Below are 27,692 nucleotides of genomic sequence, written 5' to 3'. Positions count from 1 at the left end.
GTTAGAGAAATTGTCGAAAACTATTAATCGAGCGGGAAAAATGGCCGTTCGCATTCGTATTATGTGAAATAATTACGAACTGTCCTATTACAATCGGATTTTAAATTTAACGTTTTTTTTTTTTTTTGAAATCAAATTTTGGAGACAATCCCTTTCGCGAGAATTCCTTCTTTCCCCCCTTCTAATTTATTTCGATTCGAGTTAATTCGTGGAAAAGAAAATTCTTCGAGGTCTTCGAGTCATTTATTCGACAAGTATCGATAACAGAAAGAACAGTTTATTATCGAAACTCGACGTTTTCCAACCACTGTTTCAGGATTCTCGATTCTTCCAATTTTAGTTTGTTTGAAGCATTACGACGTAAGTACGTAAGACTTTTGACATTTTATTCGCGCGAACGCCTGCCGATTTATATATACACAAACTTCAATCTTGCCCTCGCTTGCCGATCGACTACGACATGTTTACACGAATTTACCGCCATTTCCCCAGGACGTCTGCCCGTGTTGCGTCCCTCTATATCTTGCTGAAGGATGGAACATTTACGAAACTCGTTTCCTTTGACCACGGTTTCTGCATCGTTTAATCCCAACCTTAGTCGTGAACGATCCGTTGTTTCTACCCTCGCCTTCAAGTTTTCCTCTCTGCGAAAGAATCCACGGGAAAAGTGAAATCGTAATATCGCTTTAAATATATCGATCTAAATTTTAAATTGTGATTTTTTTAGGATCCGATCGTTATAATTTTATCATTGGATATATATTTTTCTACTCGTTCGAAACGAGCAACTCCAGACTTCCTTTTTCAACGCCCCTTGCTCCAAAACTTTTTCGTCGAAGTAGCACGAAAGCGAGAAAGAGAGACAGAGATGGGAGGAAGAACGACTGGGAACAACTTTTAACCGTAACACCTTTCTTTTTTATTTTTGCCTTATCCAACCTTATCCCAGACTCTTGTTATCCTATTCTCATTCTTGTTCATCGGTCGAATCGGGGTTATCGGAGCACTCAATTATTTGGGTCATCCGAGGCTACCGTTTTCTGCCTGCCATCGAACACACCAACGGCTTTCCATCGGAATATTTTGATAGCTATAAATAATTGTCGTCGTGACAAAACAACGTTGGCACGTATTTACCCCCTTCCCCGCCCGTGGAAGAATTTTCGAATTAATTATCGCGGGATTATCGCACGGGTTTGGAATTTTGGTATCGGATCTAATAAGTGGGCAAATAGGAGGAGACAAAAGTACGGCATTTTTGATATTACTCATTGATTGATATCGTCTCTGTTCACGGATATTGCGCTCTCGCGATTACGAAAAATTTTGTCGTTTCGAACAAGGATATTTCGTTCGATCGAATAATAAATAAACGCAATAAAGATAGGTTCGTGTAATTGATTAATTTAACCGAAAATGACGATATTTGAAGGGAGCCAGGGAAGACATCGTTTATTACGCGTAGGTTAAAAACTGCGGGATACAATTTAACACCCCTTTCGTACGTTTCGTTCCTTAACACGAGAACGATCTTATCCCAATACGGCAATAGAAGAAAAGTACGAGACAGAAAAACCTATAACTATATCGAGACTAAAATTGTAAGGGACACGTGTTGGAAACTTTTCGATTGGCAACGAATTCACCAACGTGTTTCGCGTAAATCGTATTTTCGTTTCGTCCTTTCCCCCCTTTTTCCTGCAATTCCGTAGAATCCTTTTTCGATTATTACGACAACTTCCCGTGCACCACGGGACGACGATATCCTCCTCCCTTCGAATCACATTTCTTTCCCCAACTTTTTTCATCGCCTCTCTTCTCCCGAGAAGAGAATTTCGAGTTACGAAAGTTACGATACTCGATCGAGCTCCATCGACGGTCGTTGGCCAAAATGGCAACTTCCTGGCAAACGATTTCATCGGCCCAGCAAATTAAACGGCGAAGCTACACTCGGATATATCTTATTCCATGCACCACCACAACCTGCCAAAATTAGCGGCGGCACGTTCCGTTGCTAGAGAGGGAGAGAGATTGAGAGAGATGACGATTAGGGCGAAACAATTTTCGGTTGAATACGTTCGTAATGGATGCTCGTGGTAAGTGCGCTCCTTTGTGTGCATCAGTGTGCGTCTGTGTGCACGCGCGTGTAGGACACGGATACAGCGCATGTAGCATTTGTATCTGATGTATCGAGAACCAGGTTCGAATATAAGCTTATATACGTTCAATGTCACGGTACTCGCACGTGCGCTTCTCGCGCCGCCATTTGCATGCGTGCAATCGAACCGAAGCTGGATTAGAGCTCTCGCCTCCAAAGGCGGAAATATAAACTCGTTGGCTCGGGAAAATTAAGCGTTCGATTCGTGATTCGAAATGGACCATGGTAATTTTGCCGCTGGGACCAAACTTGACCCCAGATTCCGTCGTGTTCGACCGCGCAGACTCGATAGCTAATTAATTTCGATTCGACTGTGAAAGATTCGCAAATTTTATATTCCGCGACGGATTATAATCGAGATCTTTGAACTTAGTGCTCGAATGGGAGAGGACTCGCGAAGAGGAATCAAATATTTTTTAAAATCGAAGGGTTCGGGGAAAGCTTGAAAAGTTTTCGAGTGAAATTGTCACAATTCTCGATTAGATACGAGTGAGCAACCATCGATAAGAAGTTATTCTATATGTGTACTTCGTATCTCGATAAATTCGATCGAAAAATTAACGAGTTTCGCTCGATGGAAAAATTTTACGCTGTATCTCTCGTTTCTTTTCTTCACTTGCTTCACGCATTCTCAAGATAAATTAATACATCGGATCAACGTAAATTCTTCAGCTAAATACAATACCGTGATTTTCGACGAAATTCGTGATTAGAAATTTATTCCAGATGGCGATGTCACGCTGTTTATAAATCATGCCTCTCCGTTTTCAAACGCGGCGACAACGATGCGAAACTTTGGAATGGAATCTATTAAAGCGAGTGGAGGATGTAATTACGCGAGTGGAGCAAGGCTGAGAGGGGGGGGGGGGCACGATTCGAGTCGATTTGATTCTGTTAACCGCGTCGCGCGAATTCGCCCCGTCGATTCCTCGCCCTTAATCCATATTTAAGACCGATGCCGCCGATTTGCAAGTTCGAAGAACCAGTTGCTGTGGTATTCCGATACATATACATATATTCGGATTATATATTCACCGAATATATATTCACGATGTAGCGAAAATGGGAACGTGGACGCGTTCGAGAAAACGCAAAATTGCGGTGGATTGTAAATAAACTTGGCAAACTTTCCTTTGTTCGAGGAAGCTGGCAATATAGCCACGTGTTCGAGGGGCGAACTTGACTTCGAGGGCGAGCTAAAGTTTCAACGACCAACGAAACAACATCCGCGAATCCTTTCGGTATTTCCATTGTTCGTTAAATCGTATCCTCTCGACTTAGCCGGTTAACGAACCGTTAAGATTTCAGGGGGAAGGGGGCAAGTAGGAGTCCAAGTACGATCGAGCAACAACACGAATTGGAACGACGTAACCTCGAAAGATAATAGGAACGTTTGAAAGATAATCGATCGAATTCTCTTTTCGTCCTAGAGAATGTTGGAGGAAGGATCTCTCTCGCGGAGGAGAGTCGGCGTCGCGGCGCTAGGCTGAAACGTCGACGCCCCAGAGCGACGCCATCCTCATTGATTCCTCCAGCCATTCACCACACTCCCCCTCCCCTCCTCCTCTTCCTCTGTCCTTCAACTGGCTTCAACTTCGCGCGATCCTCTGCTCGCGTCACCCAAATGGAATCCTTGAGGAATCGTCCTCGATTCTTCGTGAAAATTTCTTCCCTTCTTCGCCCTCGATTCCCCCACAATTTTTTTCACGGAAGAAAAAGCAAAATCAGCGCTCAATCGGCGCGTTTAAAAACTCGAGTCGGCTCGTATTTCGTTTCTTTTTTCCTTTTTTTCCAACCGAACACCATCCGATCGATCCGAACACAGTTCGAAAAAAGAAAAAAGAAGGTGGGCGGCGAAACCACCACGAAAAATGAGAAACTATTATCGTCCAATTCGCGTTATACGTTCGTCGCGTGGTGAGTGTTCTTTAATTCTCGTCACGCGCGTGGCCGCGTACCGAGCAAAATTGCAAAGGGGGGAGAAATTTTCATCGACGTCTTCCTTCAACGGCCTCCGGTGAATCGCTGGTGGTCGCGTGCTTCCCAAATTACTGGGGGATGAATAATAAAAAAACGGGGGGAGGGGAGAGAGAGAGAGGTGGGGTTAATAAAAAGTGGGCGACATTTAGGTGATTACGATTGGTGCGGCTGTGAATGTTTATGCAAATTTTCTGAGGAACCGGGGAAAATAAGCAGCGAATATTTCGTGATATTTTTTAACATTACCACTGATATTACTCCGGTGATTACGTACTCTATTCATTCTACCAGTTGGAATTCCAGCGCAGAGTTTAGAGTTCATCGACAATGGCGAGGTCAATATAACCAAAGTAAAGAATTTTCTCTGTGCTTTTAAGGAAGTTGAGAATATCATCGAAACGTACGTAATAACCTATAATAAACGTTTATTACTTTGGAAAACGCGACGACGAACACTTTGCTTCGTAATGCATAAATTCATAATTCGAGATAATTCTGGTTAAATGTGTTGAAAAAAATGCAACTTTTATTTCAAATTTGCCCGTTTGAACACCTTGCTCGAAACGAGGAACAGAGCATCCATCACGCGAGAATTATCGAGCATGGAAAATTATACGCACGGGTCAAAATGTGATGATCTATCGAAAACGACGAGTCTGAAGATAAATCCTATTTTCAATATATTATAGACTGGAGTAACGTCCGCCACAATTACAACGGGGGGCCCTTTGATAGGCGCAAAGCGTATGCGACGCGTATCTCACTTATCTAATAATCAGAGATAAATGGGTGTCCCGGCGCATTAGCCGCGATATCGATTCTGTAAATGAGAATCAGGATTTGTGGGGAACATTAAAGCGGTCCGCGGCTCACCCTCTCCCGACTTTAAACCTCGATTTCCGTCCAATTACTCATCTCGTGGGCCTCGTCTACAACTTCTCCAGCCGAATCAACGATTTATCGGTCGATCCATGACCGTATTACCCCGTATACCCCGAAATACTCAAACATTCGGCCATTATCCGCCCCGTCCCCTTCAAAAGATTTTTAAGATTTGCCCATACGTGACGAGTTAGTCTTACAAGTAACGTAAAATGATTTTATATGATAAAGAAATAAAGGAATCTAAGTTGTCACGCCGCTCAGTGGTTCGGACAATGAATATTAAACGATGGATAAAATTGATTTTCAATAGAATAAATTCGATCAATTTCAAATAGTAAATTCAAATAGTAAATAAAACTAGCACATTTTTAATATTACAGATCATATTTAAAAGAAATTATAATTTTGTTTTGTTCTTTTCGTTTCGTATTTATTAACTTTTTTCCCGTTTTATTTTAAGTTATATTATATTATTTTCCTATATATATTTGTATATTTTTTTATATATCGATCACTATGTATTTTTTTATTCTGTACTAATTAAAGTTATATTTTTATGTTATACACGTTTTTAATGAAATGATAAATTGTAATGAAAAAAGCAATATCGCTTTCTAAAAAATTAAATCTCCATACAACCTCGAAATCGGAATAAAAAATAATTTTGTCCGGTTCGAACCACTGCGACGACTGAGACGACTCGCCTCTCGGGCGCGGAGGGTCAAATCCATCGTTGGATCATCGTTATTTCCATGCTTACCACCGTTTTAATCGTGTTGATCGCAAGCTTAAAATGTTATAGATTAAAATTCGAAATTGTATAAATCGAAAACTTTGATTGTTGAACGACGAAGATTAACGCTTGTAGTTTCAACGGAATTTTCGACTCGCTCGAGCGAAAAAGTGATTTTACGCTGGAAACGTATAATCCGACGGGCGACGAGAATTTAAACGAAATTTCGATTAAACGTGCTATGTTAATTATCGGACGGTTCGACGATTTCTTTTTTCCTTTTTTTTTTTGTGGATCTCATCTTCATCAAGAACGATTTCATGGCACGCAACAAAACTTGTTGCTCTGGAATCAGTCCAAACAGACAACCGCAATTACTCTTTCAATCGATCACGCGTTTCGGACGGATCCGGATCGACGATCGATGATTTCGAACGAGAATCGGGAACCCTCGAAATTTAAACCGACCCTCCGTCCAACCCCGGAAACACGGCTCACCGATTTCCGGGAAAAGATGAGACTGTCGGTTTAAAAACAAATTCGGATTTCTCCAATTTTCTGGAGGGTCGAAGTTCTTCTCGTCATCGATTTCGAGATTTCTTATATTCGATTAGATCAATGTAAATATTCCTACAATGAGAAGAATCATTCTTCTCATTATTAATATTGGAAAATTGTCTTTCGTTCGTTTCGTTTTGCGCAACACGATGGATCTTTTAAAAGTATTTGAAAAGAACAAGTTCAATGATAATACGCGATTTCGTTGAAACAGTTTGGGTTTCGATCGAGGTTAAATTACATTATGTATTCGTCCTTGCGAAAAGGGGGGTCGAATGATGTATAAACGCATAAAACTTTGGATTTCATCGTGGAGATCAGGCTAGGACAAATGGAAGGGATATAAGGGAGGATTAAAGACGTAAGACTCGGATCGTATTTACTTAATCGTAGCGATAATTTTGATTCCGAGATTGATACGAATATCTCGAAGAGTCGAGACAGTTTAGAAAGATTTCCGTAAAGTAAGTTTCCATTCGTGGGTGGAATGGGTCTCGTTCGAGTTGATCGGCCCCATCGAAGAACAATCCTCTTTAATACGCGTAAAAGTGAAATACGAATATTCGTTCTCTAAAATTTTCTCCAATTTCCTCTGTCGATATTTTAACGATCCCTCGTTAAAAGGGGTCGTTCGTTTTGTATATACGACGAAAAAGAGGAAGAAATTCATATACAAAACTATCTCGATCATTCTCGCGGATTTTTCAAACTTTAATCTCCCTCCTCGTTGAAATCGCGAGCGGCCAGCCTAAAATTGAGATCGAGTCGCGGTTTATACCGACTCTGTTTCTCTTCCGAGCGCACGAAGCCCATTTCCGGCATCGCAACCGTCAACCGTTCGTTAGTCACGTAGCCGCTGACAAACCGGCAACCACGCGCGAAAAACATCTGCGAAACAATTCTTCTCCCTCAAATTTCTCCACCAGAAGTGCACGCCTGCTTTCCATCGAGTCCCGTCTCGCCTTTATCCGTCAGGGTTTTCCCATATCCCCTCCTCCCTTTCTTAACCTGTCGAGGAAACGGGAATCCATCCATCGGCATCGGATTTTCTGATTTCGCGCTATACCTGGAGGATCGGATAAGCGCGTACACGTGTGCGTGGCCGTATGTATTTATGGATGCGTTTCGAGCACGGCAGGAGACCTTCCACGAGCGTTGAATAAGCAAGCCACGGATTCGAGGAAGCGGGAAATGTGTTTCCTCGTGTACCGCGCGGATCTTGTTTGCAGGGAATTCGAGCGTTCCACTGCTAACCAGTTGTCTCGTTACCGTATCAACGAAAAGAAAATTCCGTTTTTGGAGCGTGTTGCGCAAATGAGCACCGTCTTCCTCCAACAACGAAAAGAATCGATTAGCTTGATCGATGTAAGACTCTTTCGATCGACTGTTTCAATCGAAGTAACGAGATGATTTTTGCGCACAGTGCGTGCGTGACGATTTGTTTTACAGCTGAGACAAAATTTCCTAAAGATAAGAAGCAAGAAATCTATTCGCGAATCGAATGCCTCGCTCTTGTTAATCCAAGATTATGAAATTAAGAGCGAAGGGTTAGAAATAGTGGTGGAATAATCGTTCTAACGACAAATTATTTGGCAAGTGGTGGAAAAAAATAAATAAATTTCGCGGTGAACCGATTCCCTTCCCTGGCGATCGATCCCTGGGCCTAATCTCAGTCGTTAATTAAACAAAGTTAAGTTAAGGGGCGAGCGAAGGGCGGATTATTATTTCGTTGGCAAGAGTTCCCCTTCCAGCTCTTCCCTCCTCTCCTCTTTTATCTTATACAATAAAGTGTAAGCGCGTTTTAATCCACCCGCTATCGCTCCCCGCGATCCCTCCTCCTCGTTCGAAAATAATAATTTAATATCCGTGCGAACACATTGCGGATCCCGTTGACGTGATACGGAACCCGACGGTGGTAATAATCCTTGGCACGGGGACTCCCTGTCGCGTCTTCCTTGTCTACGACATTGTAATCATTCGTTTAATATCCGCCAGGGAGAAAGCTAATTTCTCTGCAAGTCGAGGGGGCGAAGGATCTTGCGGCGCTGTCTGATTGATACCCCGGGTTAAGGCTGTCTCCTCCATCCTTTTTATCCATCCAGGATTAAAAAAGAAAATATTCTCTCGTGGTCGTTTTTTTCTCTTTTATACCAGCTATAAAACGACAGGGGTATTTCGAACGTGTTGAGGGGTATTTGGGACGTTCCATATTCTTCTTGATTGACAGAGGCCGGTCAAAGAGAAGATGGTTAGAACGGTTTATTAAAAGAATCGTATTGATAGACGTTTTAATTACGGTTCTTATATCTGCCAAGGAAATAATTGAACGTTGACGTTGAAAAAAGGGGGCGTTAATTCGGTTTCGATCGCGTGGCGGTATACTCGAATAAAACGTTTCGCTCGATTTGTCGGTTTCAATATTAATATCGAATTTCTTCGTTCGTTGCGCTTCGTACTTTCTATTTTCTCTTCCTATCTGTTTTTTTCTTTTTCTTTTTTTCTTTTTTGCGGTGATGCGGGAACGTAAATGTTGACGATGGGACGCGTGCAGGACCGCCGTCACGCTTGCACGGTTTAATTGAACAGTTACGTGCAATTGCGCAATTATCAGCAGCAATCGAATCGAGGTTTGAAACGAATCGATCGCCTCGAAATGCAAAATTTACCTTTCCGTTGGACATCGCTGCCCGATTCATCCCGTTGTAACGTGCAATCGGTCGATCTTTCGACGGAACGTGGACCATTCGAGAAACTATATAGTCTCTCGATTCGAAAAGATCCCAAAAATTATCCTTTGAATTGAATTTTGTTAACATCAAAGTTCCGACATGAAAGCGGTGATTTCGACGATTGAAATATGATCAGGATCCAAGAATGATAAATAATCTGTTAAATAATCATCGACTCGGTCATCGAATCGTACGTAGAATTTTATTCTTTCCATTAATTCGGCTCGCCTTGTATTTCTGATACAACGATCGATCGAGAAGAACGCAAAAAATTGGAAAAAGAAAGTCGTGGCGCCGTTGAGACGCCGACCAAATCCCTTTTTTCTTTTACGATTGTCACCTTTCGCGCTCGAGAGCCAGGAGATTAGGACCGTTACACCTCGACTTTACCGCGTTTTCTCTCGAGATGTTTGGTAAACAGTGAGAATACAGGCTCGCTCGGCCATTTCTACTCGGGCAAATGGTCTGGGTACACAGGAGATTGAGCGGTTTCGTTGATTTCACGTGTGTGCGCGTGTTATCGCCTTCATTTTGAAGAGAATTCTCCCGCCGATATGACAGTCGTTACTGTTATTTGCGCGCAATCAACTGGCGCGACGATTGAAATTTATTCTTAAGGTTATCGAGAGACACTGCGGTTAAACGAGATGTTTTAAGGGGTGGGCGAGAGTCGTAGCGAATCGACGAAGCCACGTGGAAACTGTTTTGAAAAATTTACTTAAGTTAATTTAAAATAATGCGAGATTGTAGCGCTTTCTCGCCCTCGGATAATACCTCTTGAAAACGGTATAATTAAGAATGGTTCGATGGGTGCTTCTAAAAACATTCCTCGAGAAACGTGTAAAGCGTTTCCATCCGATTCATCGAAATTCTAAATTCATGGATTGAAATTAACGTCACGAAGATGCATGGGGGGGAAAAAAATGAGCTCAATTTGAATTTTAACCGGCCACTTTTCCCCGGGAGATCAATAAACACGCACACCCGGCCCTGTATACGTTTCGCTTCCAAAACGATATCGAATAGTTTCTTTTATTATCTCGGCCCGTTGTTTGGATTAACGCGCAATCTCGAGTAGATTTTACGTCCTTTACGATCCGAAATTCGCTCGAGCATCTTGCTCCGCCGATATTGCCTCGCTACGTTCTCTATCTACGAGCTAACAAACCTTACATCCGTCCAATAACACTCGTTACACTGCGTTTTTTATTGGCCGACACAAATGTTTGTCCAACCGTGAAACTTCTCTCTCTCTCTTTCTCTTTCTCTCGATTTCCTCCGCAAAACCTTGAGGATAACTCACGAAGAAAAAATTCCTCTAACGGGATGGCGCACCATTTCTGCCAACAAAACCGCGTCGTTCATCCCCCGTTGGAGGATGCCGATAAAAATCTCTTCGAAACGAGAGAATTTTCTTTTTGATAAAGATTTATAAAAATTTCGAGACAAACAACAACGGAGTCACAGTTATCCACGGTATTTATCGATCATACACTTGACGTTATTTTTATCCCCGCTTTTATTTACGCGTTCCGCGATTTGAAACGCGCTCTGTTCCTCCTCTTCGCTTTCGTTCGACTCGTTGCCTTTGTCCGAAACGAGCTCGGATTACGAACGATTGAACGAAACGTTGTTCCCGAGACGAGCATCTTCTCTTCGAGCTGGCCGCAGCTCTGAATACCGCTCTTTACCGCCTCGAAACATAGTTGCCTCGAGTGTTGTTGCCTCGGACAACAGCTGGCCGAAGCGACAACAACTTCGAGCTCGTTCTCTTTTCTCTTCTTTTCTTTTTAACCGCCCTTTGTCTCCTTCGTTTAAACGAGAATGCACGTACACGCGCATAGACGGAGTGAAACGAAACGTTATTAACGGAGTTCAAACGGTGTAATTTGGAGATTTGGGGCGCGGAGCTGTTTGAATTCTGGCCGAGAGGCGAGTTGGAATTTCTCTTTCCTCTTCTCGTTCCGGCCGAGGTTGGCCGAGCGGCGTGGAAAGGAAGCGCGAAATCGAGAGTAAATCGAGATCGCTAATTTCGTATACGCGGTCGTGGAGAAAACATAATGGCCGATTTGACGGAGTTCGTAAACGTGCGCGTAGAGGCGTAGAGGCGTTGAATGAAACACGAGAGGTTCACGTGGGCGACGTTCAACAACAGCTGCGGACCATCCAACACCGTGTACCGCCGCCCCTCAACTTCTCCCTGCCTCAAATTGTTCACCACGAAATTACCGAGCACCGTTTTCGGTCGTTCCACCGCTTCCTGTCGCGGTGTTGCGCCGCTATTTTCACCTCGTGGGCCTCGTTTCAACGCCCCACAAAAATCCTCGACACGATCTTTCCATTTCTGCTCACTCCCCTTCGGCAACTAGCTGCTCTCGCGTATCCAAAAACGTAATATTAGCTGTTTAAGTGCGAATAAGTTCTTATTCCTCTAACTCAAACTTTTTCGAACCTGATGCATCGTCCTCTAAATTAAAATCTCCGGCTTTAGATCTTTGGTGTCACTTTTTGGCTGTTCTGCAAGATTCGGCGTTCTCTTCCAGTGGCGAGAACGAACCATTTCGACAGCCGATTTTCCAAACTGGAATGCTTCTCATATCTGGAAACTCTTAGAAGGAACGATAGAGTAATTCGAATTCGGTCAAAAGTTACGTGGGGAGAAAGGAACTTACTTGCACACCTGATTCATGTATAATTTTTCAAATGTACTTTTTCAATATATTTTTGTCATCGAAGAAAGAGGTTGATATCCGACGCCTTCCGTGACGGATCATCCTCTCTTGAATGTCGCGAGAGTATCGTATATTCTAAAACCGTGATAATCGTAAGTCGACACGTGGTGGATTTAGCGTAGCGCAGAGATCAGGGAGACGCGCGCGTTTAATTTGTAGGGAAATTTATTACTTTTATACTCTCCTATACGATACCTCTCAGATATCAGACAGATCCCAACATTGAAAATTGTTATTCTCCGTAAGGAAAAATTCTCCATCGTTTTCCTTTTCTTCGCAAAAAGACGGAATTCGCGCGTTCTCGAGGCACAGATTCGATTTCGATTTACCCGTCGATGGTTTAAATTATCCGGTCGAGCGGGGGTTAATTCGGGTCGAATCTGCAAATTCTCTGGTTCGTGATACGGGAATACAAGCCGGTTCGTAAAGTTCGCTCGATATCCCGCCGGCTGTTTCGAAACAAATCCTCTTCCTCCTCCTCTCAGTTGATAAACCAGTTGATCGAATGAAGATATATGAAGATGAAGTTCGACGAGCGTTAATTAGAGACAACGGGCGAGACGGTTGCTTCTTTCGCCAGGCGACTTCTCTTCGATGTAAAAACAAAAACGTAAAAAAAGCTCATCGAGGTCGCGAAGCGTAAGCGGACACCGACGATGAAGGTTTGACGAGCGGTAATTAAAGGCAGTGATCGTTTATTTTGTTTCTTTTCTTTCTTTCTTTCCTTCTTTCTCGCTGGCTGGAGGTGAGGGGGGCGCGCTCTGGTGGACACGTTTCGAATATTCATCGAGAATACGCGGAAGCAAACGAGAGAGAAAAGGGGAGGGTGAAAATAGAGAATTTTCGCAAGGTGGAGTTACGTTCTCCCCGTTCGAGAGAAAGGAAAGAGAGGAGGGAGAGGGGAAAAATAAAGAGAATCGCGTGTACCGGTCGTTATTGCGTCGTCGGTCAGTTTAATTCCCTTTGGAAGTGGACGAAGGGCCGAAAATAAAGAGCGTTGATGGATAAGCGTCGAATATAAAAATTGGATGGTGTTGCAGCACGCGACACGTTTCCCTATCGTCTCGATTGCATTTCCTTAATTATTCCCGCGCGGGCCGTGTACTAATTAACAGAAACGCCGCTGTTTCTCTGTTCTAGGTGAGGCGAGGGCTACGTGAGGGCTGATCCGATGAATGGGGCTCAGCTCTGGCACAGGTATTGTCTGGAAATAATTTCGACTGGGGGCAGCTTGGTATGGAGAAGCCGATCGGTATCTCGATTTGCAATGGCTTAATAGTTTCCGATATATTCCATCTCCAACGCTAATGCGCCCCTCCCTTGCTCTCTCCCCTCCATCTATTTATTTCTCTCCGTTTCGAAGCGTGGAATCACCTCGATGCGATCAACCGATCTGGGTCACGCTACTTTCTTCATTTTCCGATCGTCCCTTCTTCAAAATAATCACGCCCTCTCTCTTCCTCCCCCTCTATCTCTCTGTCTCCACCACGCACGATTTCGATCAGATCGATCTCGTTATTCGTACGATTTATGGACGAACGATCCTCGTGGAATTTCACCCAAAGATTGGCCGAATAGAGATTCCACTCCAAGCTGTCCGTCGAAGTGACATTGCGTATCGAGTTGCAACGCGGATTATTCCCTCTCCTGGACGGGACACGGTCGAACGAGAAGTAAGGGTTGAAAGTGTATCTTGGACGGTGTATCGGATTACGACGACACGCACGGTTTCGATGGGAAGCGGAGTGAAAATTCGCATTCGTCGAATCGATCAAGCATCGACTGTGTATGCAAGGCTACTTAGCTGTTTCGCGGTGGCCAAGTCTCTGGTGAAACGTTCATAAGTCGATCCCTCCAGTCCCCGTATATTTTTAACGCGCCTTACCCTTTTTTTGACGTTGCACCATCACCACCACCGTTCCATTTCATCGGATTCAATATTCGATCCCTTTAATCCAATTGGCCGACAGTGGTGGAAAATAAATAGACTGTAACAAAAACGTTCTGTCCGGGGAGGAGGGGAGGCCGATTCTGCGATTACCGCGAACGCTTCGAGCGTAAAATAAAGGGATGGGGGGACAGGAGCGACTTAAATTTAATTCGTGATATACAGGGGCTGTCTTGGCAGTTGAAAAAGGGAAATATATGATTTTATCCTGCACTATTTATTCGTTTTTTACACGTGGAATTATTTTTCACGTCTCTGTAGCGTTTAGTTGTGTCACGGGAAAGTAATTAGTAGGGGAAGTAATCGCATTTTCTTTAAAGACGAAAACTTTTTTCTATTATAACTTGTTCCTAAAGCAAAATTAAAAAAAAAGTTTTGATTAACCATCTTATATAATTCTATGAATTACATTATTCAAAATACCGATAAAATACCGATCTTTAGTAAGATCTTTCCCTTCAACTGATATTTTTCTTATGAATTACCGAATTACGAATTTCCAATTTTCTCATTTAATATCAAACTCCGTTCCAAAATCGTAATTTTTTCTTAATAACGTCTATCAATTTTCCAACAAATGTGAAAAGAAATTCAGAACCTCGTTCGGAAATACCCCTTCACGGGAGTCGCGTGAATAATCTCTAATAGCGAAAAACCGTTACTCCTTTTTTTTTTTTTAGAAAAGCAAGAAGCACACTCGTGTTTTTCTTTATTAACGCGAAAAACAGACTCCCTCTAAACTCTCTCCCTTTGAAGAGAGATCTCGTTGTGGGGAATATCTGTTGTGGGGGAGAGGGGAGGGGGAGGAATGCGTCCCTCTGTGGCGGAATTCCGCGGCCGAACTGTGTTGTGTACTTTGAAAAATTAAAGGGTCGGAAGGTTCGGTCGTAATTTTCGCATCGCCGCGTTCCCCGCGTTAAACGTCGAGTCTGGTCTCTGCACCGGTCTCTGTCTCGAGCACTTTGCCACGTTTACAATGGCCACAGCTATGCTCCACCCTCGGCCGCAGTCACACCTTCCCGATTGTTTGGCAAAAATGAAGGAGAGAGGAGGAGGGGAGGCGTTACCACGAAGTAACCCCTTTCTTTTTGCTCTCGCTTTCTGTTATAGTAGTTTTTTTTTCTTCTCTCTCGTTTTCACCCCTTCCACTCTTGGAAAAGTCTTCTTCGAAAAGAAAAGACGAGGGGAAGAGAAAAGGGTGCAATGCTCGAAGAAAGCCGAGAAAGAAAATATGGAAAAGAAGAGGAAAGAAAGAATTTCTAATTTTCTTTCTTTTTTTCTTGGAGTTTTATTTCGTCGATTCGGTATTCATTATTTTCTCGCGAAGAAAAAAAGTAAGTAATACAAGAAACGATAAGGATAAAAACGTAAGGTAAAAATTTAATTTTCTTCGTCGTCTATCCCTTCTCGCTGAAAGAAGGAAAAAGAATAACGGAGGACACGTAAGAATTGTTTTTTATCCTTTCTATCTCGAATCTTCTTTCTCGCGAAAAAGATGCAACTTATAAAGCAGACCTCGAAGGAATCTAAGGATGAAAATATCGGATAAAAGTGAAAGAGGACGTTCGAACGCTCTCATTTTTCATCTCTTCGACATTGTTTCTTCTTTCTCGCGAAGGGAAAGCGAATAACGCACGAGAGACGATACTCAAAGGAATCTAAAAATGAAAATATCGCTTAAAAGGATGCGCGAAGAATTTCTTCTACTTTTTTTTTTTTTTATCCTTTCATCTCTTCTTTCTCGCGAAGGAAGGGCAAATAATAGGGAAGACGATACTAAACCGACCGAGTCTAAAGAAGAAAATATTGCATAAAAGGAAAAGAAAACGCGCGTAGGATTTCTATTTTTTTCCCCCCCTCATCCTTTCAACTCCTCTCTCTTTCTTTTTCTCCGCGAAGGAATGGCAAGTAATAAGGAAGACGATACTCGAAGCGGCCTAAGGGTGAAAATATCGGATAAAAGTGGAAAAGGACGTTGGAACGCTCTCGATTTTCCTCCCTCTTTCTTTCTTTCTTTCTCTCTTTTTTTTTTCTCGCGTAGAGAAAGCGGACAAAGGAGATAACGCTGTAGGAAGGAGCCTAAGGGCGAAAATGTCAAGCGAAACGGGGAAAGGGGACGAGGATAAAAAGCTGGAGAGACAGAGGTACGTGGCTTATCTTAAAGTTGGCACGGTGAAACTGTGTTTCCGCCGCTTCTATCGTGCTGCTAGACGAAGTTGAGTGGCAATGGCGTAAGCATTATCATCTTTTTCCTTTCTGGTCTGGCGAGACGTACCGATTGGGACTCGCCGTTGAATACGAGTCTAATTGGAACTGAAAGCCTCGGCCGTGATCCCGTCTTCTAATAGCACCGGTAACGAGCATTCTTCCCTATTCTCTGCTTTCCAGTTGATCGATACGCGCCGAACCGACCCCCTTGACCGCGTGCCGACCGAGCCAACGATGCCTCGTACGATTCCAGCCAACGCGTGGAATTCACCATTGTCAAAATAGAGAAGTATATCGACCCTTTTCCCCATTCCCGTCTACTCCAACCGCGGAAATATCGCGGAGAGAATTCATTCGCATCTAACGAATCGTCAAATCCGGATTGGGATCGGTACGATGGAATGTAAAGCGGATTGATTAATATTTTCATTCTATCGCATTAAATTTTTAATTCGCTTCCATTGCTTTCTATTGATATCGACGAATGTTTAGTCGCCGATCGATTAGAAAATTGGAAAAATACAGCTGCGTGATGTTCGAATCGTGATTGTAAATTGTGGATCGAAATGATCGCTAGAGGAGGATTATTGCGTAAGATTAATTATTTTCAATTTCGATAGTCGCGCTCGATTCTTCCATTGCTTCGTGTCGAAAGGTTAGGAGGGGAATAACCCAGAGAAGGCGAGAGAGAGAGTTCATTCGTAAATGTTCCATCGATCGACCGAGCATTGTCAAAATGGAATGGTACATCTGTATAATTTTCCCTCCAATAATTATACTGAATTGCGCGCTAAAGAAGTGTTAATACGTAATGGAACGTATTTAGGGGAATTAGTAATTTCGATTCTCGCTCTTCTTTCCTATCGAAGCGACGAAGAATCAGAGAAGAAAATAGCCTGGAGAGAGAAGCTGACTAATATTTTCAATTTCGATTATCACATTACGAAAAATTCTCAGAAGAGAAAATAGATTCATCAAGATCGAAAAGAAGTACGTCTGAACAATTTTCTAATGATTATAAATTGCAAACTCTCGGTTGGAGAGAATTAATATATCGCAAAACTAGCCAATATCTTTTGTTTCGATTTTCTCATTCTTCTCTATCAAAACGACGAAGAACAGCCTAGAGAGGCAGGGCTGAAGATTCAAAATAAAAAAGTACATTTGAATCGTTGATCGAGAGAATAAAGGCCTCGCTATATATTTCCAAGTTACGATTATCGCGAATCGCATTCGATTGTCAAAGTGTCAAAAGCGACGAAGAGTCGCAGGATGCGTAATAGTCGGAGAGAAAGGCTCGCCGCGCGAGAAATCGAAGTCGATTTTCGAATAAACAAGCGGGTACGACTGATTGCGCCCATTGTACGTTCACGGATCGCCTCCTTCTATCTTGTCCAACTACCTGTTCAACCGTGAGCCGGTCATTGCAGCGGGAAATCAAATCGAAAACTAGCAGCCACGTTTCGCCCCGTTTCTGTTTATTTTTCGCCGGCCACCTTCTCCTACGCTTCTCGTTTTATCGTTCGCCAGGAAATTCGGGCGGAAACTTGTACAAACTCCACGGAATGAAATATCTCGCGAGATTATTAGATTCCACGTGCAAATTTTAAACGTCCCGTTGAAGACGTTCGTCCAACCTTTTTTTCAAGAAAATAAAAGAGAGAAAAGAAAAAGGGATACGAGATCTCTCCTACGAAATCCGGTTAAAACACGCCGATCGAGATCACCCCTTTCTTTGACACGGATATTTCCAATTTTTTCGTTCTCGAACCGCAACCGCGATCCTCGTTTTTTTTTCGACGAAAATGGAAAATAGAAAGGGAATAAACTCGCGAACTTGGAACGAGCGTGCGCGCGCGACACGCTCAAATTGAAAGTCGTTGTCGAAAGACGGGGGAAGAGGAGGAGGAGGAGGGAGGGTGAGAGCGATTTATTAAAGCTCGTTCCAAAGATTTCCACGATGTTAACTTTCCAAGTGCGCGTTTACGCTGCACGGAAATAGCATGCTTCGCGAGACACCTCCTCGAGGTCTTGGACGACAAAATTTCGTTGCGTTTACGTAACGAACCGGCTTTTTCAATTTTACCCGAGATTTCGCGCGATTCTTTTTTACAAATCAAGAGGTAATTTCGTTTCGCATTTTGCGAGAGAGAAAGAGAGCGAGAGGGAGAGAGAAATTGTAATTAATCGGCCAAGTCGTCCTTCGCGACGAGAGAAAGAAACTCGCGAGAGCAAAGCTACTACAAATTAACTACTCCTGCTTCCTTTTTAACGCGGTACAAAACTGTAATGGATGGAATGGTTAACTCTATGCTCCTAGCTGTATCTCGTACTTTCGGCCGAATCGATAGTTTGTGGATGACAGTTCCGGCTGTAATTTATAAAGTAGGCGTCGCCTGGCCGGAATAATTATAGGATGTGAATATGACGTACCGGATACGAACCGACTACTTTCAATTTAAGGGGGCCAGCCGTCTCGTTTCGAAGCGGTAAACAAAGCTTTTTACAAGCTCCGCGAGTGATCCGCATTTAAGGATAGAATCAATGATGCCGCTTCGATCCTTTCCTCGCACGCGCGTTTAAATAAAAGGTCGTTCGTTGCAATAGGAAGGAGAAAACGGAGGGGAGGGGAGTGATTGGCCAGAGGCCAGGCCCACCACAGTGCATCCATTTCTTTTACACCGCCGCGACGGTTTAAAATCGAATTATACGCGGATTATACCGCGACCACCGCGTTTAATTGTATTGGAACCGCGCCGCGGTTTTACGATCGGTCCTTTCTTGGAAAATCGCGCGCCCAAAGACACGCCGCTCTCCGAAATCGTCCGCCCGTTTCCTTTAACGACTCCCCCTTAACGTCCTCGTAACGTTTGGACGCAGCTTCGCACCACCTCTCCTTCCGTGAAGGACGAAAGAGCAAGAGAAAGATGACAAAGTTGCGCGGTGGACTTATTCAGAACGGTACACGGATTCGAGCGACGAAATTCGCAAGGATGGGATGGGATAGGTCAGCGCGCGGGGACGCAGTATTGCTTTTATTTAGAAACGGATTTATTCCCTTGTCGATGGTATTATAGTATACACCATCGTGGAAGCGCGACGTGATCCGAATGCGATCCGAGCGCGGAATCCTCGTCCACCCCTTTCTCTCCCTCCACTTTCCTTCCAGAGAATTCATTCCCGGGGTGGAGGGAGGGGGAATGTGCGACGACAATGGTGTAAACAGGAGGAAGATCGCGCGTTTCGAAGATGGCGGATACGTTCCTCCGATTGTTCTGAAGATCGTAAAAAAACGATTTCACGGATCCGCTCGATTTTAATAAAAACCCGGGTAGCGAGAATTTAACACGGATTAATCGCGGCGAGGGATGATTTACGAGAGGAGAAAAATCATTTTCACCTCTGAAATATTTTTGCTTATTTTCCGCTTTTATACACGTGTGCATATATATATATATATATTCGTGATAAGTGGTCGAGTTTTCTAACCGGTGTTAGTCGGGTTTAATTATAAATGGTCTCGTAAAACGGGAAAACATTTTTCAAACGGACGCGAAGCGAAATTATTGTTCTCTCGTGTCATCTGCGAATTTTCTTTGAAATATATTTTTATTGGCACATCGGGTTTACGAGTTTGCCTCGAGGCTGTTGGAAAAGTTAAAAGAGTCACCCTATAGGTATGCACACTCGTAAATTGCGTATATCTAGGAATTCGTCCCGAGAGAATCGGGACGATTGTTTCTCGAAGGACGCGGAGATAGCATTGTCTACGAAACGGGAAGATAACATTTTGGAAACGAGTTTAAAGGGAATCGGCGATGATTGCTCGATATGGAATTTATGAATCGCCACGCCCGACGCATTCAAAATCTCGAATTTTTTCTTTTACCGACTCTTTTCCTCCTAAGAAAGATGCGGGGATCGTTTGTGCGTTTTGTGAAAATTCCAACGTTGTAACAATTCCAATAATTTCTCAGAATAAATATCAGGAACGTTTGTTTAATGATTTCATCGCTAAGAAAAGGCTCGAATCGAATGTATTTCGTCCCCTCTTTTAATACCCCTTTTAATGATTGTGGAAAACCGAATGGTTTTCTAAGATTTATCGCTGGCAATTTTAATATCCTCCTTGGAACACCTGTAATTTCGACCCTTTGCTCCAAGCCAATCCGCGCAATGCCAACTCCAACGACCACTTCCGGATTCCGATCCGGATTCCTCCGGTTTTTTTTCTTTTTTTTTTCTTTCTCACCAAATTCGGACACTCCTCGCGAATATTCAAAACTGGTCCTCTTGTCGAATTAATATTCAAAGCCTCTATCGCTACCTCAATCGAGATTGCCTTAACCGTCCACCTGAAATCCATTCGAATGCAAAAGGCACGTTCGAATTTCCTCCGTGCGCAGTTATTAATTCTCGCCGTTTCGATCCACGTGCCTGACCAATAATAATCACATTGGGCGAAGTCTAATTGCTGTTGCAACAGCAAATTCGAAAGAAGAACGAAGATTTTTCCATTCCTTTCCATTCCAAGTTTTCATTTTTTGAATTGAAGCGTGTTTTCGGTGGGAAATTTGATCGGCCTCGAATCTCCTTCGTTTTCGCCACGCACACGCGTGCAATTATGTGGTTGACAGGATTTCTCGAGACGAGAAGATGTTGAATAAGCTCGTTGCGTCCCAAAGAATCACTAATCCCCTTGTTAAGCCCTTTTCCATCGTTTAACTATCGCAAGAGTAATAATACTCTTTCTACGACCGTTAACGAGAGTAACCGAAAGAAAGGAGAGAAGAAAGAATTCCCTGAAATTTTCAATCAGTTAATGATCCGAAATCGAACATAATTTTTTCTTAACCAAAGATGTTATCCTTGAGGTGTCTTCGCAAAGGGGAAATACGAAGGATATTCTTTATTTTAGCTTGGAGAATCTGGAATTGTTTAAATTTATCACGCGGGAGATAGGAAGCGAAAAGGGTTGAAAAATAAGGTTTTCCAACTCTTCGATTTTTCTTACTTCGGCAAAGTTATTTATTAAATGCAGGGAAAGAAATTGAAAAATAAACTTCCCTTTTGTTCCATCTATTTTCTTCAATTTGGTCGAGGATTATTCGATATCGATCAGAAAAGGGACGGCAACTCGAAAAATGTTGAGAAATAACTTTTTCCCTCTCTCCTAATCCTCTCCCCTCCTCGAGTTTTTATTTAATCGCAAAGGATCTTATCTCGGCGGAGAATTTCGAGTTGTGAGAAAAAACGAAAGCGATCGAAACAAAACAAAATTTCCTTTGATCCTGCTTAACTCGGGTTTTCGATATTCGACTGCACTGCTCCTTGGAAATTCAATATTCCCGCCCACGTCGGTGATTCGAGGAAATTCATTTGTCCGAGCAAGTAATAAACGCACTCGACACACCTATTCTCGAGATACCTACCGTGATCCGGATGGAACGATACCTCGGGGAAATTCTCGCTACTTGGAACCAGCTCGACTCATCGAGCGATTCATAGGCGAGAAATTCGTTTTCAACCGATAAATATCAATGGCCGCTCCCCTTTACTTATACGCCTCTTATCGAACGAACCGGACCGATTGTCGGTAATGGTTGATTTATGGCCGACAGGGAGGTATCCAGTTGCCGTGTCCCCCCATGCGATCCCCACTTCTCCCCCCCATTGTTGCGATTCCGTTCTACACTCGATAGAAAATCACCGTCCATTCCTCGTTACGACCATTATCGTTAACTTTCGTCCCTTCCTTCCTTTTTTTCTTTTTTCCCCCCTCCCCCCGACGAACCTCTTATTTCCTGGGGGGAACATTGATCGAACAGAGACCTGTTTATTTTTTTTTCTTTTTTATTTATTTACTTATTCGTTCAACACGATGAGTCGGCACTTCCGAAGAAAGTAAGAGATAATAAAGAGATCGTAGATTTTTAAAATTGAGTCGCGCGTTTCGATTATTAAATATGATTTGGCGAATAAAAGTTTACGAGTTTTTTGATTTTTCGGGAAATCGAGATTAAACGCGCCGCGGTTAAGGAATCGTGTGATCGGATTCAATTTCAATTTTTTCGAAGAGAAAAAAAAGATTCCCGAGAATGGAAAAAATTTTGTTATCGTACATTTCCATTTATTTTTTTCACGTAAAATCATTGCATGTATCGATCGTAGTGATTAAAACACGCTCCACATCTAATTAGTTTCGCAATGACGATTTAATTTTACCCATCCGATGATTATACGTGTCATAATTAGCGGAGTTTTAATAGATTAAAGTTAATAGATAAGGATTTAAAGTCGGCATGGAAGGGGATTTTTAACGATTATTGCTCGTATCTTATTCGATTCTCCCCTTTTCCCTCATTTTTACTTGGGAGAATCCATTTGAAGGGAGAGAATCTCGTTTCCCTTCGTTCTCCCTGTGTCTCTCTTTTTAGAAATATTCCTTCTAACCGGCGCCCATTTTCGTCTCTTTCGTATTTTCCCGAGGCGGAACGTATTTCACGTGTCAACGGGACGAGAAAGAGAAATGTTCTTTGTCAACTGCAGAAATCGACCGATCCACGGCGAATCTGAACGCTTTTATCCCATCTCTGTCTCTCTATCTCTCTCTTTCTTTCTCTCTCTCGACTCGATAAACGAAACGGCTTGTAAATCATTCAACGTTCTGATGTACTAAAATAGCTTATACGATGTATCGCCAGGTAAAGAAAGACAGAGTGGATACTTTACTCGGAGATTGCGTTTATAATCGTGTTACATCGTGAACAGAGTATTATCTATAATAATACAGATAGATATAATCGATTATCGATCAATTTTTGATCCTCTTTTTATAAATAATTCCTCCTCCTCCTCCTCTTAATGTATAGAATAAAAATATTTGGAGAAAAAAAAGAAGAAAAAATGTACAAAATCCAAACGCATAAGTTAAAACTAACGAATCCGAGAGATTAAGCTTTGGATCGAAACGATCGAGATGCGCCTCGATCTCGAAGGGAACAACGGGATCCGCGTGGACGAGCGGCCACCCTCCCCTTGAAAAGCTGCAATAAACCGCATTTCTGCGAGTATCATCCGCTCCATCTATCGACACACTCGCCGCGCGCATGTATGAAGAGCTGTCCGATACGAAACGCAGCGGAGCGGGAAACAAAAGGATCCGTCGCAAAGCGAAGGACGCGACCGTTCGCCAATTGTGCGTTACGTTATAATGTTTCATCCCATTCCCCTTGATACATACCCTTGTCTCGGTCACAATGGGTGGGGTAACGTGCGAACAGCAAGTCGAACGCAAATCCCTAAACGTGGAATGGAAATTGTAAGAAATTCGCAAGGAGCGAATCTCGATGGGAATCGAATTTATTCGATTTCGGTGCCGCTATAAATCTCGGGAGGACGACACCTAAGGTAAGTTTGCGAACGATCGTCGTGAATCGTCGGGGGTAATAAATTCCTTGAAACGATTGAAATTTTTTCTTCTCTTTTCTTTTCGATCATCGTGACGGTGTTTTCATTTCCACGAAAGAGGGGAAAAAAGAGATAAATAAACCCGAGCGTCGAAATTATCCGTGTGTTCAGCTATCTCTAGGCGAGGGAACGAATGGATCGATCGGTGAACTCGAAAGGTACCATCAATTTCTTCCTTGTTCCATTATAATTCACGAGCTTTTTCACGATTGCTAATAATAACTTGCAATTAAGGATAATCGAGCGTTGAAAATCGACGAGTTATTTATACGAGCGTGATCCTGGATGCTTGTATGAATAAAATTTGAAGAAAATGCGTAGCCTAGGAATTCGCAGCGTTACAATTAGTACAATTTCGAAGAGTTGCGAAGAAAATGGGAAAACGGGTGAAAGTAGAGCTTCCTATTTACGCACGCGCGCGCGTATATTCGATTCGCAAGGTTGATGTTTAATTAATTATCGACGCGACATGATTTATTAATCGAAATCGGACGAGAAAATTCCGTCGGGGAATTATTAATCAGGAATTAACTTGTGTATCGTCGATCGATACGCCACTCTCGCGAATGGTTCTGCTAATTTTTCGCATTTGTTATTGCGGCAAGGAAATAATAAACGCGATTCCCGGCACTCGTGATGTCGTGGCGCGCAACGAGGGTCGTCGGTGATTAATTTTTTAAACTACGTAATAGCGGTTGCTCCCGAGTTGGAAACTCTGCCGCATCGAAGGATCGAACAACGAAGCGCCACCCAGTATCGGAAAAAAATTTAACACGCGGAACGACGAGAGAAATTTTCTCGTCTCTGTTTTTCCCCCCTTCTGGCTGATGGACAAATTTACATGGAAGCACAATTTATCGTGGAATAAAGATAAATAATAATAACTATCGGTATCCCAATTAAGGATGTGCGCAATGTGTATGAAAAACGGTATGGTTTCTATTCTCTCCGACGAACAATGGAAAATTCGCGGAAGGAAAAGCGAATAGAATCTTCTGTTTCCGTGGACAACGATCGCCAAGACGAACGACGCTCCGAGCTAACGTTGGAAAGGGAAAACATTTCCAAGAGCCTTACGTACGACAATATCAACATGTAGCACAACTGTTTGAAACAAAGCACAGCCTCGAAAATTCGAGGAAAAGGAAGGTCGATTCGTAAACAGCCAATGTTATTGTTTTGTTCGCCTATTCCTATCGGCGCTGGATCACCATTTCAATCACCGCCGGCTTGAGGACGAGACGCACGAGCGGTCTCCTCCGATCGCAATCGACCTCTTCACTGTTCGAATACAAGAAACGTGACAAACAGCGTGGAAATAGGAATAGCTATCTTTGATTAGTGGATTTTTGATCGGCATTTCGGAAGACGGGCCGAAACGATAAGGATAAACGATACGAGGGGGATGATAAACACGGTTTGGTTAACTGGGCACGAAAAAATCATTTTCTTGTTGCCAAAGACGATGGGAAAAAGCTGTTTCGAATGTCTTCGCATAATGTTTTCGAGGCATTGTTCCACCGTTGTCGAGGAGATCAGAGAATCAGGATTATTTCATAGCATGGATATAACGTAAATATTAAAGCGAAAGCTACTCGTAAAGTCGGTCGTAAGCTGCAATATAGATCGAACAAGATGTATCGTTTCAATCGGAATTATCTTTTATAATGTATTTTTTTTGTTTTGTTCCTCAAATCAAATGCAATTGCGACTATCGATATTAGTTTTATTTATTTATTTCTTTTTTTATTATTCATACATCATTGAGACTTTTTCGTTTCGCGTCGATTATAACATCGTTTATCGGAATAAAAGTGACTGGACCTTTATTCTTTTTTCGAAATTATTGTACAGGAGGCGCAACAATTTCTCGAAATAAAAATAAATGGACTTTATTGGAGAAATATATTACATCGCAATATCCACTTTTTATTCGTAGCTTGTACAGCATCTTACAACTTTGAACACGAAAAATTTATTAATCTCCCTTATTTTCACCATCGTCGCGATAACGATATCACAATTCCAAATATAATATATACACGATTCTTTGCTCGAGATTCTCACGAGACACTTTTATGGGTAATTTATTTTTCATCCAAACGATGAAATTTCGACGTTCCTTCTCCGCTATTGCGAATTCCACCTCACCCAGTGTCTTATCGCGACCGATTCTATCCTTCTTTCCTCCTCTCACCGACTCCCCGAGAAAAAAGAAGAAAAACTCGGCGAATTTCTCGCGTTTCCAGACGCGAAGAAGAAATTTCCGACGCGTGATCATCGGGACAAAGTATTCGATTCGATCCGAAGAAACGTACAACACGTACAACACCTATGTCTTCCACAAAGAGCATTTATTACTATAAATTCTTCCTCGGCGATCAATCGTCGAACGGACAAAATTCTCCATCGGGGAAAGAAAGTTTCGTCGCGGTTCGAGCGCGAGAAATCGAGGTCGGCTCGAATAGAAAAACGTAGGATATAACGCTTAGTGGATCGATCCTTTCCTCGGAACGAAGAAGACACCGAAAGGAATTTCCCACAACTCCGAAATTCCTTTTCCACGACCTTCTATCTCCCTGGATGAGCTTCACTTGGAATAAACTCCTTGGGTTTATACACCTTGGCTCAACCCAAGGGATACCTTTTCTTTGACAGAGAGAGAAAGAAAAAAGTGAAACTTTCCAAACAGGAATTATATATATAGAAATTCTCCCTCCTCCCTCCCCTTTCCTCCGCTTTAACGAGCGACAAGTTTCGAAAATGGGCGCGAAATTTATCCCCTTTTATCACCGATACATTTCATAAACCGTGCACGCGTATAAAGTGTAAAAACAAATACGCGAAAATAAAGGAAGGAGGGGGGCGCGAGCCGTGACGAGAAATATATTTTATCACGCCTGGATCCAGGAGGGGAACCGATAAATAAATTTCCTCCTCCTGAGATGGAGAATTCACAGTTGAAACGCGCTTTCTCGATCCATTTCGGTATCTCATTCGGGGGAGGGGAGACGTCACCGATCGTGTCATGGAACTATCCATTAACAGGGGATAAATATAAAAAAAATTTACTGCTTAACCCGGCTTCTCTTCTTTCTGTTTCAGTTTTCCATCGGGGCAAATCATGACAGGAACGTACCGAAGATCGGTGAGTAGAAACGCACTCGCTTTTCGTCCTCTTTTCCTCGTTTTTTTTTTTTTTTTTTTAGTGTACACATTTTTTAGGGGGGAAGGTCGGTGAATGCAACGAAGAGGGTCGATGATACGGTGTTTTTCTAAGTAAATTCGCATGCATGCATTTGTTGAGGTGTTGAGGCCCACTCGAGGCAGCGATATGACGATCGTATTGCAGATTGTTCCATAAATTGATTCACAGAGTAGCTACGTTCGAAATCTTAGCTTAGAATAGGATCGCATTGAAAGAAGTTAGAAAATTTGGAGTGAAGTTACTTCAAGTATAATCGCTTGTTAAAATGAATAACGTTTTACTTGTTACAGTCGAACCGATTTTCCCTGGATACAGTTTTCCGATCGTTCGGATTATTATTATTGTTTCGAACGATAAATTATCGAAGTAACTTTACTCGGAACTTGGGCTATTAAAGTTTTCCTCGTCGAGTAAGTTATCGAGTAAGAGTAATTCTGAAAGAAGAATTCGAAATCGGCAAGTTTTCTCGAATTTTCTCGAAATTTAGATGGATGCAGAATCGCGTAGAATGCGCGAGACGAGTTTCGAAGGAAAAAAATTATCGAGCAGCGTCCAAAGTTTCTCAGATACTCGTTTTGCATTTATTATTATTATCCTAGAATTCGTGGCACGATTCTCCTCCTGCTTGAAGGAATTATATGGATGGAAATTGGATGGGCGAATAAGGGTGCTAAGATATCCCAAATTACCCGTCGACACGAAACATCTCGGGGAACGTTCGAAAATATTATCGTTTCTGGCCCGCTGTGTGTACTGTCTCGCCGATTCAATTTCCTCCTCGATTCGATTGACAATCCCGATCGAACAGTAGCGAAGAAGAATGATTAATGTATAAGCGAGATGCAAGCCGTTCGAAAGGTTTCCAAGAATTCCTTCTTATCTTCAGAAGGAAGGCCAGGTCGTTGCCTTTGGTCGCGTAGCCTTCGAAATTTTCAAGCGATAAAGGATTACGTGTATATACATTATGGCAATTTAATTTTCTCGTCATAGCGCCGACCCATTCATTTATTCGGGACGCAAAGGTAAATCGTAGGATGAAACTCTGTTCGTGAACGCTTATCGTCTAACTCTCCTCCAGTAGAA

General features: G+C 42.6%; 1 protein-coding gene across 13 annotated transcripts in view; it reads left to right on the top strand.

Moving 5' to 3' along the window:
- LOC108001544 (transient receptor potential-gamma protein) overlaps window positions 1–27,692 on the top strand; it is a 75,393-nt gene that overhangs the window by 6,529 nt on the left and 41,172 nt on the right. For 8 of the 13 annotated variants that reach the window (XM_062071421.1, XM_062071425.1, XM_062071427.1 and 5 more), the window contains exons 2-3: window positions 12,916–12,972; window positions 26,507–26,549. The gene's annotated coding sequence lies outside the window, so the exon portion shown is untranslated. Of the gene's footprint in view, window positions 1–12,915; window positions 12,973–23,320; window positions 23,342–26,506; window positions 26,550–27,692 lie in introns of those variants that run through there. The other 5 variants (XM_062071422.1, XM_062071429.1, XM_062071428.1 and 2 more) reach the window with 2 other exon arrangements.

The sequence above is a fragment of the Apis cerana genome, linkage group LG2 (genome assembly GCF_029169275.1).
Source record: "Apis cerana isolate GH-2021 linkage group LG2, AcerK_1.0, whole genome shotgun sequence".
NCBI classification, from domain to species: domain Eukaryota; kingdom Metazoa; phylum Arthropoda; class Insecta; order Hymenoptera; family Apidae; genus Apis; species Apis cerana.
The sequence above is the reverse complement of the archived record's forward strand: the minus strand, read 5'-3'. Positions and strand labels throughout refer to the sequence as shown.